Raw genomic sequence first — 13,674 nt, forward strand, 5'->3', positions numbered from 1 at the left:
AAAAATTGTTACTATACCCCTGTATGGGATCTTGTTCATTAGGGAGGCTTTGGAAGTTGCTGGCCCCCTGTAATAATCAAGACAAAAACATCAAGACAATATCAATATCAAGACAAATAGAAAACTAAGGGGCCTTATCAGGGTGGATGCTGACAGATATTTCTCTTGGTTGGGCAGGTTTCCAGAACTCAGGGACAGAATTTCAGACTAACAGGTCACCCATTTAAAGAATGAAGAGAAAGAAGAACTTCATCCAAGGGAATTCTCTACTCCAGAGAACTGTGGAAGTAAGCTACTGAATAACGGCTTTGAATATAGTTCAAAAATCTGACTACACAGGGGAGTTAAATCTTATGAGGAATAGACAGAAAATAAAAAGAGGAGTTGAGGCCAAAAGGTCAGCCTTGATCTGTATGAAAGGCACATCATCAAGTTTAAAGAGCCCAGAATATCCCATTTAGGTTTACATTTGATATGCTTTTATGATGCTAGGGGTAGGAAATATAATTGAGGCAAATACAAAAATCATCAAAACACAATGTTAAGGAACTAATAGACATCTTGAATTATGAAAACCAGTGGTCTTGATAGAGACAAATCAAGTCATTTTAAAAAAAAAGAGATCAGTTAATACTAAGAGAAAGAAACTTCTCTATAAGAGACAGTCCCTGGAGCACTGAATACCTTGCCACCATGAGTGGTTGAGGCAGGCACCATTACAACCTTTAAAGAGAAAGCTAGGCTCTCAAAACATCTTTGGTGAAATTATCTTTATTGAAAGTATTTTAGATCACCATCCCATTTCATATTTTTCCCATGCTATCCATTCTGTTCATCCCACATTGCCCCTCCTCCAGTGCCATCACCAATTCCATACCTCCCATGCTGTCCGTACTTACCCCCATACCTGTAGCCAGTGTAACTGCATTGCGCTCTACTTACCTTCTGCTTTATTCCCCCCACCCCCACTCATCCTGCCATAAACCACTGGCAGAGCCCAATGACATGCTCCAATCCTCCACAGACCTCCTTTATTGGGCATCCCATTGAATGGTTATGCAGTTTATGCCATCAAAATAAAATAACTGACCAAGACAAGTGCAGACAATAAAATGCACATTGTAGATTTTATGCACAGGGCCATTAAGAGGAGAAAGAATGAAAATATTTGATTTCCTTAAGCAAAAGAACTGGTACAGGCACAATTGACAAAAGTAGTAGAGAGAATCAGTCAGGAGATTAGGAGAAAACTGTCCAAGGAAACTACTGAACTGGAACAAAAACAAGATCTGGAAAATAATTCAGCCATGAAGGATTTAAAACAGACTGCTGAAAACCGCTTGTGACTTCTTCCTAAGTTCCAAAATTGATCCATCTCCCAGCTATTACATCTCTTGGCTTAGAAATCACCAAAAAAGTCTTTCTAACCGCCCTCACTCCCTTTGTGTGGAAACAAATGACTAGGTTTGAGTGTTGACATCCTGTGGCTGCTAGAGGGAAGGGTGTGCGCAAAGTATTCCTGCTTACAGCAATGCTCAAAATTAAGATTCAGATAAGAAGAAGAGAAATTGGTCTGCTTATGGCAGCTGCAATTCATCGTGGCTATGCCTTTTCACCTCACCCTCCCCACCCGCACGGTGTTCAAATTCAGCCGGAGAAATATTAGAAGCTTAGTCCGGGGAAAAAAAAAATTAGCAAGGAGAAAACTCAGGCATATGCAACATTGTACTAGCACGTAGGAACCAAACCTGGTACTGTAATGCAAAACATAATTTAAGTTTCTAACAGGTAGATTTCAGAACAGGGCACTTCACCACAAAGTCATACTAATAACTAGGAGATATATTCCTGGCTTTTATAAAGCACTTCTAAATGTGACTGACAAGTACATCATGTACACGAAGATGAGATACACTACAAGTTCTTCCTAGTATTGTACGCCAAAATGTTTGTTTTGTAGCAGCTTGGTCAACGTGGGACCCAATCCTACAGGTTAGAAAAATGATTCTTTTAAATACTTCCATAATCTTTACCCCATGGTATCCTTCCTAGGTACAGGACCCTCGCAATTTAATTTGATATCCAGGACAACACAAGATCACTTTTTTTTATTCTATCCACCCCAGGAGCACAGATAGAGTACCGATTATGTAGAAGACTTTTCTGTACTATATATCAATAGACACACACAAAAATCAGTGGTTTCATGTAGTATGTGCCAGCAGTGGAAAGATCAGAGGTCAGGGTTAATGCAAGTGAAGTATGGAAGGGAAATCACGTTAAGCAGCTAGGTTAGCCTGCATACCTCATATCATATTGCTCTAATTCAAGGTTATTACAATTATATAGCTCTTCATTGAGGCTTTCCAATGTCTGGTTAATGTTCTGTAACTACAAGCTCAATGGAAATTTTTTTTAAATCACAGGATATCACAGCCTTTCTCACAGGAGACTTCAGGCCTGCCCACATCCAAACATTTGCTCAAACCTCTGCTCACTTCTTGACAGTTGAGACAAATCCAACATAGCAGCTGAGATAATATACAACATTTTTTAAGAGTGATTCCTGGGAGGAGTGCAGTCATACAAAAGATACACTAAAGCAGGCCTACATAATCTGGAATTTAAATAATCACATTGCACAGTGGCAGCAGTCCATACTCTCCACAAGACACATTGCATCAACTTGCAAGGTTTCCTTTGACAGTGTCTTCCAAACCCATGACCCACCACCACTTGCAACACTAGGGCAGCAGATGCACGAGAACACCACTTGCAAGCTGGTCTTTCAGTTAGACATACAATCCTGGCTTAGAACTATTCTACCATTACATTACTGTACCAAAATCTTTGAACGAGGATTCAAAACAAATGGGTCAATTTGCCTTTGAAAGCCCCCTTTTGGGAGAAGGGGGAAGAATCGAAACCAAAAGGAGTAATGCTTCTTTGGATACAAACAATGCTCCTTAAGATTTAATACTTTAAATAAGAAGACACTCAAAATGGAATCATTTTTGGTTGTCACATTTTAATTTGGAAACTCCCATCATAGCCTATCTAAAGGTTTAATTATTCAACATTAAGTTAGGTCAGTACACATTCGTGATCCCAACATCTGACTCAATGTCCTAAAATGGCATTTACAAAATGAAGCATCAGAACTCCCTGACAACAGAAATTTAGACACGAAGAAAAAAGTCACAAAGAACATGCCTCAGTTTAATATGGGCACAATGAACTACAATTCTCATTCCTTTGGTCCATCCAGTTTGCCTCATTAAAGTGCAGATAATCATACATGAATGTGCATTAAGCTTGAGGGAGAAAAATAATCCACAAATGGGAGGCATTTACAAATTAAAATCATTCATTGGCTTGGTATTGCCAAATTAAATTTGTATTGGTTCTCTTATTGCACAGTTGGATCTTTGGAAACCAGTACATTAACATTTTTGTTAGCAGCCATTTTAAGACACAAGTATGCAGGAAAGAAACTTGAAATTAGTGGAGCAAAGCCAGAGAGCTAATGAATGTCAATTATTTTCAATTTTTCTTAAAAAACATCAGTTGCAGATCAAATGACTTTCCAAATAAGTTATCAAAAAATTAAATCTAAGATGTTGTTAATGAGTATTCAATCTTTAGGTAAGATAGCACAAATACCAAAGAGAACATCAAAATATTCAACACATACAGAAGACAATGTTCTGCATCATGTAATAGAGGTATTACGTGAGGATGAAAGAAGGAACGCTGAAACCAAAGCATAGTCAGAAAATTTATCCCCGCAGAACAAAGAATGACAGCTACCCGTAACTACTTGTTTCCTAACAGCATTCGGAGTGTATTTTCAGGCAAGATGAATTGTAGTGGCTCAAGGATGCAGTTTACCACTTGGGAGGGCAATTCAGGATAGGAAATAAATGCTGGCCTCACTAGCAATGCCCACATCTCGGTAAAAAGAACGAAAGGAAACCAATATATCTTTTGAATATTAAAAGGTATAGAAAGATTATGGAAATAGGATGGGGAAATGTGCCAGTTCAGTTATGATATGACTGAATTGTGGAGAAAGCTTGGCAGGGTGGGGGGAATGGTTTAACAGCCACACTCTGAATTCATTCTTCTCATACATGCCTGTAGGAGATTTATGTTGCACCATTCTGAGATGTTGCGACGACTGCTTCTCCAATCCTCAGGCGTACTCCACCTCCAAGCCCTCTAGAAACCTGCATATTGAGGCTACACTTGTCCTTTATTGGCAGCATGTAGCTTCACTCAACACTTTCTAACATCTGTGCAATGTAGTGTGAGGATGGTTTTAATGAAGTAATAAACACAGATATTGGGAATTACAAACTATAGGATGTGAAGATGGAATACAGGAGATGGAATTCAAAAACAGTAAAACTCTAATGAATGATTTTATTCATAAATTTTGCCTTTTCAGTTTTCATTTACCATAACTTCTATTTTGATATTCAGGTGCCCCTGCATTTTGAGCAACTTTGTTAAAATTTGTGCAAGACACTTTCCAGGGAAACACAATAGAACTTTTAGACTAATCCCATTACATGCAAGTTGAAAAGACTTAATGCTGTCACTTCTTGCCCCGAACTCTCCCACAAAATTTCAGTAGTCCCACAGGCACAATAGACTGGAATTTATTTAGGCAGCTAGACTTACAATGCAGCATAAAGCCCAAACTATTAAGACATGCAACAGCCTGACTGGTAACTATGTAATCAGCCTCCCACAGTACACACTACTTTGGATTTTAAAAACAGATTAGTTTCTTTACTACTACATCCACAACAGAAAAAGAAAATTACTTTTAAACCGCATAACATAACTTTGGTACAGTAATAGCTTTTCATTTCAACACTTTGGTATTTCATTGCCTTCTCTTTTCACATAAATCAGCACCTGGATAAAAGTAATGCAGAACTGAACAAAATAAATCAAAAACTCACGCAAGGGTAGTATTCTCAACCTGTGGGTCAAGAGCTATCAAATCTTCATTCCAGTCACAAAACAAGTGGACGGGGGAAGGGGGAAAAATAGAACAGGGGAAGGAGGAGGAAAATATCCAATGACTAGGTTATTTTGTAGTGAGCTTTAAGTGTAAAATTTGAAGACTGCAATTTGTCTTGCCTCTATTTATACTAAACAGCCAAAATTGACATTGTTCTGTATTATTGTCCATTTTTTTTGCCACCGTCCCCAATTCGCTAGCTTTTCTTTACCTCCCCTTGATAGGATACGGCTGAAGTGCAATTGTACAAACTTCTATTTTGGTAAATACTATAATCAGATCTTCTGGTTATTCATATCCCTGTGAAATGTTGTTAGTACTCTAACCCTCTTCGTTTGCATTGAGTGTTTACTAGGCTATGCATAAACACTTACAGCAAGACTTTAAAAAGTATTCTGCTGAATTGCTGTCAGGCACTAGTGCCAATGACCATTCCCACTTCTGGTGATACAGACTTCTGTAATGGGTATGCCACCTGTAGGTGCCCCATCATTTTGATTCCTTCGTTGTTGCCATACCAAAATTTTGGACTCCTGCCCTAACAACGGAGTGCACCCTGCATTAAGGACTGCAGTTGCTCACCAATTTAAGGATGGTCAATAATGCAAAGCTCACACTGAATTTTTTTTTTTAAGAATAAACAAATCACGTTGGCCACAAAGGACTGGATTTCCATTTGTTCCATGAAAGTGATTAAACAAACATTCCAAGACTTTCTGAAAAACATGGTGCAGAATTTGAAATGCGGTTGATTCTGCATTATATGTGGAATATTTGAGGAGAGCAAAATGTGAGAATGTTTCATCTAAGTTGGCATTCTCTGCTCAAATTTGAATACCATGTACATTAAAAGAATCTCAGTAGGAAAATAGAGTCAAGAATTATTAACGTTCAGCCATGACTTCACTAAATGGCAGAGCAGACTTGTTGAGCCAATGACTTTTTTTGCTCGTGACTTACGGCAAGATGGTGCCTCATGCTCTTCCTTCGTGCTTTTCTGACTCCTGCTGTTTGATAAGCTTTCTTAAAGACTATTCTCCTTAAACTTTACCCCATCTAGCCAATTGCACTGCATTAACATTTGATCTTTCCTAGACTGTGGGAAATGAGTGTTTCATCAAAAACCATTGACCATTTTGTCCCTGAATTTATTTTAGCATTCCATTATTGCATTAATGAAATTTATGCATTCCTTGGGCATCTTTCTCTAATGAAATTTTGCTCATTTGATAATGTTGTGCTGAATACAAAAGAAAGAGTTAAACATGCCAATTACATCCTTTGTAGGACATTGTAAATGGTTTACTCTTTGCCTTGGAAGCACATCATCCACAATACTGCCCGTTCTATACAAGGAATGGGCTGGATATTTGTTTTTTTGTTGCTAACCCAGGGACCTTTCTAATAGAGGAGAATATCTTTCTCCAGTTAGCAGCCTGTTGCAGGTCCTTGACTTTTTCCAAAATGGTTCTCAAAGCGGCAGGGTCCAATCATATCTGCATCTTGGTCTAGGTTTCCTTGTTCCTTCTATGTAACACATGAAAAGATCACAGCTCCACATACCTATCTTGGGTCCATATACCTTAATATCTATGCTTAACAATAAATCTGAGAGAAATGTAAATGAAAAACTGATCCAATATCCACTGCCATTTGTGGAAGAAAGTATTCCAAACATCTACCATCCTTTGTGTATAGATACGTTTCCACCTGCTTGTTGCTGGGATGGTTTTCCTGCTTACAGTTTTTGTTGAGAACTTGCCACAAAGTTTCACCAGATGCACAAACTATGCTGCTGGGTAGGTTGTGAAAACATAGAAGATATAGGACTAAGCCATCTGACCCCTTGAGCCTGCTCTGCCATTCGTTATCATAGCCGATTGAGCGCAATACTCCAATTTTTTTTAAAAACAAATTCACTCTTGGGAATCACTGGCTGGCCAGCATTTATTTTCAGGCCTTAAGAAGGTGGTAGCGAGCTACCTTCTTAAGCCACTGCAGTTCATGACTGTAGGTTGACCCACAATGCCATTAGGGAGGGAATTCCAGGAATTTGACCCAGGTGACAGTGAAGGAACAGGGATATGTTTCCAAGTCAAGATGGTGAGCAGCTTGGATGGGAATTTGCAGGTGGTGGTGTTCCCAAGTATGGGCTGGGCTTGTCCTTGTAGGTGGAAGAGGTTGTGGGTTTGAAAGGTGCTAAGGATCTTTGGTGAATTTCTGCAATGCACCTTGTAGATTTTACATACTGCTGCCACGGAGTGTCAGTGATGGAGGGAGTGGACGCTGGTGATGTGGTACCAAATCAAATGGGTGCTTTGTCCTGGACGGTGTTAAACTTTGTATGCTGCTGGAGCTGCACGCATCCAGGTAAGTGGGGAGTGCTCCACCACACTCTTGAATTGTGCCTTGTAGATGAGGGACAGGCTTTGGAGAGTCAGGAGGCAAATTACTTGCTGTAGTCTTCCTAGCCTCTGACCTGCTCTGGTAGCCACTGTGTTTATGTGGCAAGTCCAGTTGAATTTCTGGTCAATGGTAATGTCAAGGCTGTTGATAGTGGAGGATTCAGCATGGTAACACCACTGAATATCAAAGGGTGGTGATTAGATTGCCTATCATGGAGATGGTCACTGGAATTTGAGTGACACAAATGTTACTTGCTACTTGTCAGCCCAAGCCTGGATACTATCCACGTCTTGCTGCATTTGGATATGAACTGCTTCAGTATTAGAGGAGTTGCAAATGGTGCTGAAGATTGAGCAGTGACTACCTCCATGTGACCGTTTGATGGAGTGGTCATTGATGAAGCAGTGGATTCCAATCTTCCCCATATCCCTTGATCTCTTTGGCCACAAGAGTGGAATCTAGCTCCTCCTTGAAAACAATGCTTTTGCCTCAACCCATTTGTGGTTGTGAATTCCACAGGTTCACTCCTTTCTGGGTGAAGGAATTTCTCCCATGTCCTAAAAAGGCATACCTATTACCCTTAAACTATGACCCCTGGTTCTAGACTCCCCCACTAGCAGGGAAATCTTTCCTGCATTTAACCTTTCCAGTCATAGTTATAGAAATGTACAGCATGGTAACAGACCCTCCAGTCCAACTTGTCCATGCTGACCAGATACCATTGATAAATCTAGTCCCATTTGCATTTGGCCCATATCCTTCTAAACCCTTCCCATTCGTATACTCATCCGGACACCTAAAATGTTGTAATCGTACCAGTCTTCACTACTTATTTTGGCAGCTCATTCCATACATGCACCACCCTCTGTATGAAAGAGTTGCCCCTTAGGTCCCTTTTAAGTCATTCCCCTCTCACCCTAAACCTATGCTCTTGGTTTGTAACTTCCCCACCCCAGAGAAAAGACCTTGTCTATTTACCCCATCTATGCTCATGATTTTATAAACCTCTATAAAGGTCCCCCCTCAGCCTCCAATACTCCAGAGAAAATAGCCCCTAGTCCTGTTAGGATTTTACAAGTTTCTAAGGTGCCCATGTCCCTTCCCCATTCATTCTTCCGAATTCCAGTAAATACAATCCTGACTGACTCAATATCTCCTCATTTTTCAGTCCTGCCACCCCCAAGGATCAATTTGTTAAACCTTCATCGCACTCCCCCATACCAAGAATATCCTTCCTCAAAAGAAAACCAAAACCGTAAACAATATCCCAGGTGTAGCCTCACCAACTCCCCATATAATTATTTCAGCAAGACATCCTCATTCCTATACTCAAATCCTCCCACTATGAAGGCCAACACACAATCTGTGTGCTTACTTTCAGTGACTGGTGCACCAGTCACATCCAGGTCACACTGGATGTCTCAATTTACAGTCAAATAATAACCTGCCTTTCTGTTTTGGCTACCAAAGTGGATAATCTCACATTTATCCACATTATGCTGTATCTGCCCACCTCCTCAGCCTAACCAAATCACACTGCAACATCAACATTCTTCTCACAGCTCACCTTTCCACCCAGCTTTGTCTCATTGACAAATTTTGTGATATAATATTTAATTCCTACATTAAAAATCATCAACAGTGTGAATGGGTCTTCAGGCTATTTCAGGCTATTATTGCAGCCACTTTATTCTGGCAGGTTGGAGTTCTAGACTGTGTGGAGGTCTTGCTCTAAAAAGATCAATATGTAGCTAAACTCCTGGATCTTAGGAATTATTTTTAATAGAGCAAACTAAGTACATACACACATAATACATGAGATCTAAGCTAGTTCTTCTTCACTGGCATCTCAGATCTAATCATTGTTGTCACAACAGTGACAGCTTTTATTTTCATTCACAGGAGTTAACCCTCTATTTTATAAAGTTCAGGCTGTGGTTCAGGAATGGCTTTCTTGCCTTTGCAACTGGTGATGGAAAAAGAGATTTCAGACTCAAAACATTAGAAAAAAAAAAGTTAATACTGAAAACAACTCCATCCTCTTGGATACTGCAAGTTCTGATGTATTCCCAATTTGAAACTGTATCCCCTGCCTGGGAGGGAAAATTTATTGTGTCACCAAGTTTGTGGCCTCTAATTTACATTCTTACATACTCCTAAAAACTCTGGAAAGGCTTGCAATCATGGATGTTTTGTCACACTTTTAATCTTAGCCTACCAGCTTTTAATATTGAAAGAAGGGCTGGTGATTGTTAAATTTGTTCTGTACTGAATGGACAAATCCTCTGGAAACTCATTCCGATTGAGAGGCAGGATGCTTTATATGTTGAACCTCAAGATTGTTTGCGATTTTTCTGTGAAAGAACAATTGAGTTAGAACCTAGGCATGCCGTGTATGGCCGTATTAGTTGAGCTTAAGGCTAATTTTGATCAATGATCACTTGATAGATATTTTAGAAAGCATGTAAAATGTAACAATCATCCTATAATCTTGGATCATAAGATCTCTGCAGGGTTGCAACTGCAAAAGGAGCTCAAACTCACTTCTTCTGATCTCTTCACTGTAGACCACGTGAAGTTGGTCTTGGGCAGCTGTGGACTATACAATTCCTTACATACCAAATTTTGTATCTGTTAGCAGCCCAAGTAGAAAAGTCAAAGGGTCATGTTTTTCTAATTGCTCACAAGGAAGCAAGTGTTAAAGTTCTGTCAGAAATGGTGGATACCGTTGAATTGTATGTTGCCATTTCTAAATCAACACATTTTATTGATCATGCAATGCAATAAATACAGGTTCTCTTCCGGCAAGCTTCAGGAGCATAGATGACCTTATTATTGCTCAATAAACAAACTGGAGGCTCCTGCCTTACTCTTTAGGCACTTATACCAGATAAATGCAATCTAACAATCAATACCTGAGGAACAGGATTGTTCGAGGTCTAAGACCTCAAACCCTGCACCAAGCTCGTTGTCTGAAGAGCAGCTACTGTCCTCAAACATGTTTTCAGAACCTGGATTATGTGCAGCAGACATCAAATTCCAGAAGTTATCACTAGCACTGGTTTTGCAAAATTCTGCAAATCCACTGAAAGGATTGGCATACCAACAGGAGCATCCTCTCCCAGGTCAGTCTCAACAAGGCATTGGTCATATGTGGCCTGTCTATTGCAGCTGGTTGTGAGTCAGGCATTCATGATACAAGATTCCTAAACAAGTGCTCTACTCCAAGTTCTATAATGGTTAGCAATGACTAGGAGGGCAAAGGAAACACTACAGGGATACCATTAAAGCCTCCTGGAACAAATGCAACATCCCCACTAGCACATGGGTATCACTTGCTTCAAACGGAGCAGACCTGATACACAAGCATTCACCGAGATCATGGCTGATCCAAATCCTCATGTCAATAGTAGTCTACAGAAGGTTCGCAATCTCCAATGTCAGTACACATTTTCCCTTAGATAAAGGGGATCAAAAAAAAAACTGTTCACAGTATTATAGGTGTGGTCTAACTAGTGCCTTGTTCAGTTTTAGCAAGATAGCCTTTAAAGATATATACTCCATTCCCTATGGAAGAAAAAGGCAAAACATCCATTTGTCTTCTCTAATGCTTATTGAACTTAGATGGTAGCTTTTCGTGAATTATGCAAAGCACTCCAAAATCACTATACTGCAGCTTTCTGCAATCTCCATTTAAATTATATTCAGCTCCTTGCTGTTTTCTTGCTATAAGAAGTTGGTCCATAGGTGTGAATAATGGACCACCCAAACGACCATGTCCAGAGCAAAGTCAATGTTTTCAGAAGAGCAGCTCTATCCAAGAAATCCATGGACCAAAAACAAAAACCAAAAACACCTGCTTTGGAGAAATTCACAAAAAATTAATAGTAGAATACTAACAAACAAGGGGCACCATAGCAATTTCAAACCAGACATCTGAACAGTCTCCGTACACACAGGGAGATCGAACGATTCAAATCGGATAACACTGCAACCTTCAATTAGATTACAAAAAAGGTTCCGAGAGATGAACAAGATCAAAGGCCAGCTTACAGCAAAGCTCAAACACAAAAAAGATAGAGAAATTACTGAAACACTACATAATCCAGAACCAAGAATGCAACTGAAGCAGAAAGGCAGGTTTATATTTAAAATTAATTTACAGGACGTCGAAATTGAGACGAATTGAAGGAAACGACCAAGCCAATGAATTCAGTCATATTGTTTAAAAAGGACAAACAAATTTTAAAAAAAAGTGTATTACATCGCACTCAGCTGAACCAAAACCTATTTGCCTGTTACATGCAGAAAAGTCCCATAGCGACTCCTAAAAAAAAAAGAGCCAGAAGTAAAAATGGAGACAGTGCTGTTGCAAGGAGTTATTTTGCCAGTTTCCAGAATTACTGGCACTCAAATCAAACAAGGCTACAGAAGATGGAGACCCAAACCAAAAAAAAAAAAAAAAAAATCACATCTGGCAGCATCTTGGAGCACCAAGAAAAGCCACAATTTGTTAACAAATCTCATTACCACCATTTGGACATTAATGTTTTAACCACATACCCTTTGGGATTACATTCACACTGGAAATATTCCAGAGGACAATGTTCAACATTTGTGGAAGAAACAGAAGGCATAATTCATCATACAGATATCTTGACACAAAAAAAAATGACCAAAAGAATCAGAGGGTGCTTAGAAGTCCTAGTAATGCAGGCTTGCACCACACAAATGAGAAGTTCAAAGCCTACATTAAAGCCATTGTGCAAATTGAGTGAAATCACAGTAGACCCACAAAAACAAAAAGGAAAGCCATAAAGACCTGCCACAAAAAAAGCGGCAGCATTAGAAGTTTATGGGATTCTAAGGCCCGAGTGTCTTTGGAACTCCTTGCCACAGAACTGTGGGGGCAGAGTTCTTGCGGTGTATTTAAGGCTGAGATAGATAAATCAGTCAGGGAATCTAAGGTTACAGGGAAGATGCAAGAAAGTGAACATCAGAAATTTCAGATCCTATTGAGCTTGTACTTCCTTCATCAAACATTTGCTTATAACAGTCAGAAATGCAAATAGATGGGGATAGATTGAGGAGGAAGATGAAAAATCCGTGCATGTGCAGACCCACAAAATTCTATCTTGCCACAATACACTGAACATCACTAATAACCTCCTGAGAGGTTGGTTGGCCCAGGAACCCACTGTCTAAAAATCCTCCAGAAGATTCAGTGATACCTAAATATTACCAAGTTTCAGGCCAAGGCACAACACTCCTACATGGTGGCCAGGCATATCTGGAATAGTCATATATGCTGATAGACAGGAGCAGAAAATCACTTCTCATCTTCTCCTGTATTCCTTTTACATTTGAACAAGTCAAACAAATCTCACTCAGAAGTGGATTACTACTTGCATTGAATTAAGGTACAATGCTTAGACAGGCTCAACTCCAAATTCCTTGCATGCCTAAAGATATTTTTAGCATACAGTACTTCCAACATTGTCATCTGATAACGGACCAATTTGCATCAGTTTTTGAGTTGTAGAGGTTATTCACATCAAACTCCATAAAGGTGAAAGATATGCACAAACTAAGGCCTCCTTAATAAAAAAAGGATAAAGGCTTTGATTGGCCTTAAGCTACTGTCCTGCACCATTTCAGAATCTATCCTCACATGTATATACTATAGTTTTGGATAAAGAATGTTAAGTGTATGCATGTGCACAGGTGTGAGGAACAGCAATACAGAACAAAAGGTTTAACTCACAACATGCAAAGGAAGCTCTCATTATTATGATCATGATAGACCCAAATTAGAAGACTACAGTGAAGGAGCACTCACTTAGACCTTAGTATATTGTATATAAAGTCACCTTGGTTGAAATAATGGTTAACAGCCACCAAGACTGTGGCTACATCTTTACCTAGACTAAGGCCCCACAGACAAAGTCTTAAACTCAACTAGACAGCAGAAACTTCACTTTGTAGGTTTGATATGAAGTGACCAAACTGTAAGGGGTGCTGTTAACTGGCTACAGACCATCTCTACAGCCACTTCAATACATTCCAGTTATTCCACACCAAGGATGGAGTCTTCAACTGTAATTCAAGCACCTGGCACTGATACAGAGTTGAGACTATTTATAGCACATTCATTGACAAGAATTAAACATTTCACAAAATACCATGTTAGAATTGGTATTTAGTGCTGATAGACAGGCTGGGCGGGGGGGGGG

The 13,674-nt window shown here is 39.5% G+C and overlaps 1 protein-coding gene across 3 annotated transcripts in view; it reads right to left on the reverse strand.

Annotated features, from left to right (window-relative positions):
- The window catches only part of rab11fip3 (RAB11 family interacting protein 3 (class II)), a 101,274-nt gene that overhangs the window by 55,967 nt on the left and 31,633 nt on the right, over positions 1 to 13,674 (reverse strand). The gene's annotated exons all lie outside the window — the stretch shown is intronic.

The sequence above is a fragment of the Rhincodon typus genome, chromosome 21 (genome assembly GCF_021869965.1).
Source record: "Rhincodon typus isolate 14 chromosome 21, sRhiTyp1.1, whole genome shotgun sequence".
In the NCBI taxonomy this organism is placed as follows: Eukaryota; Metazoa; Chordata; class Chondrichthyes; order Orectolobiformes; family Rhincodontidae; genus Rhincodon; species Rhincodon typus.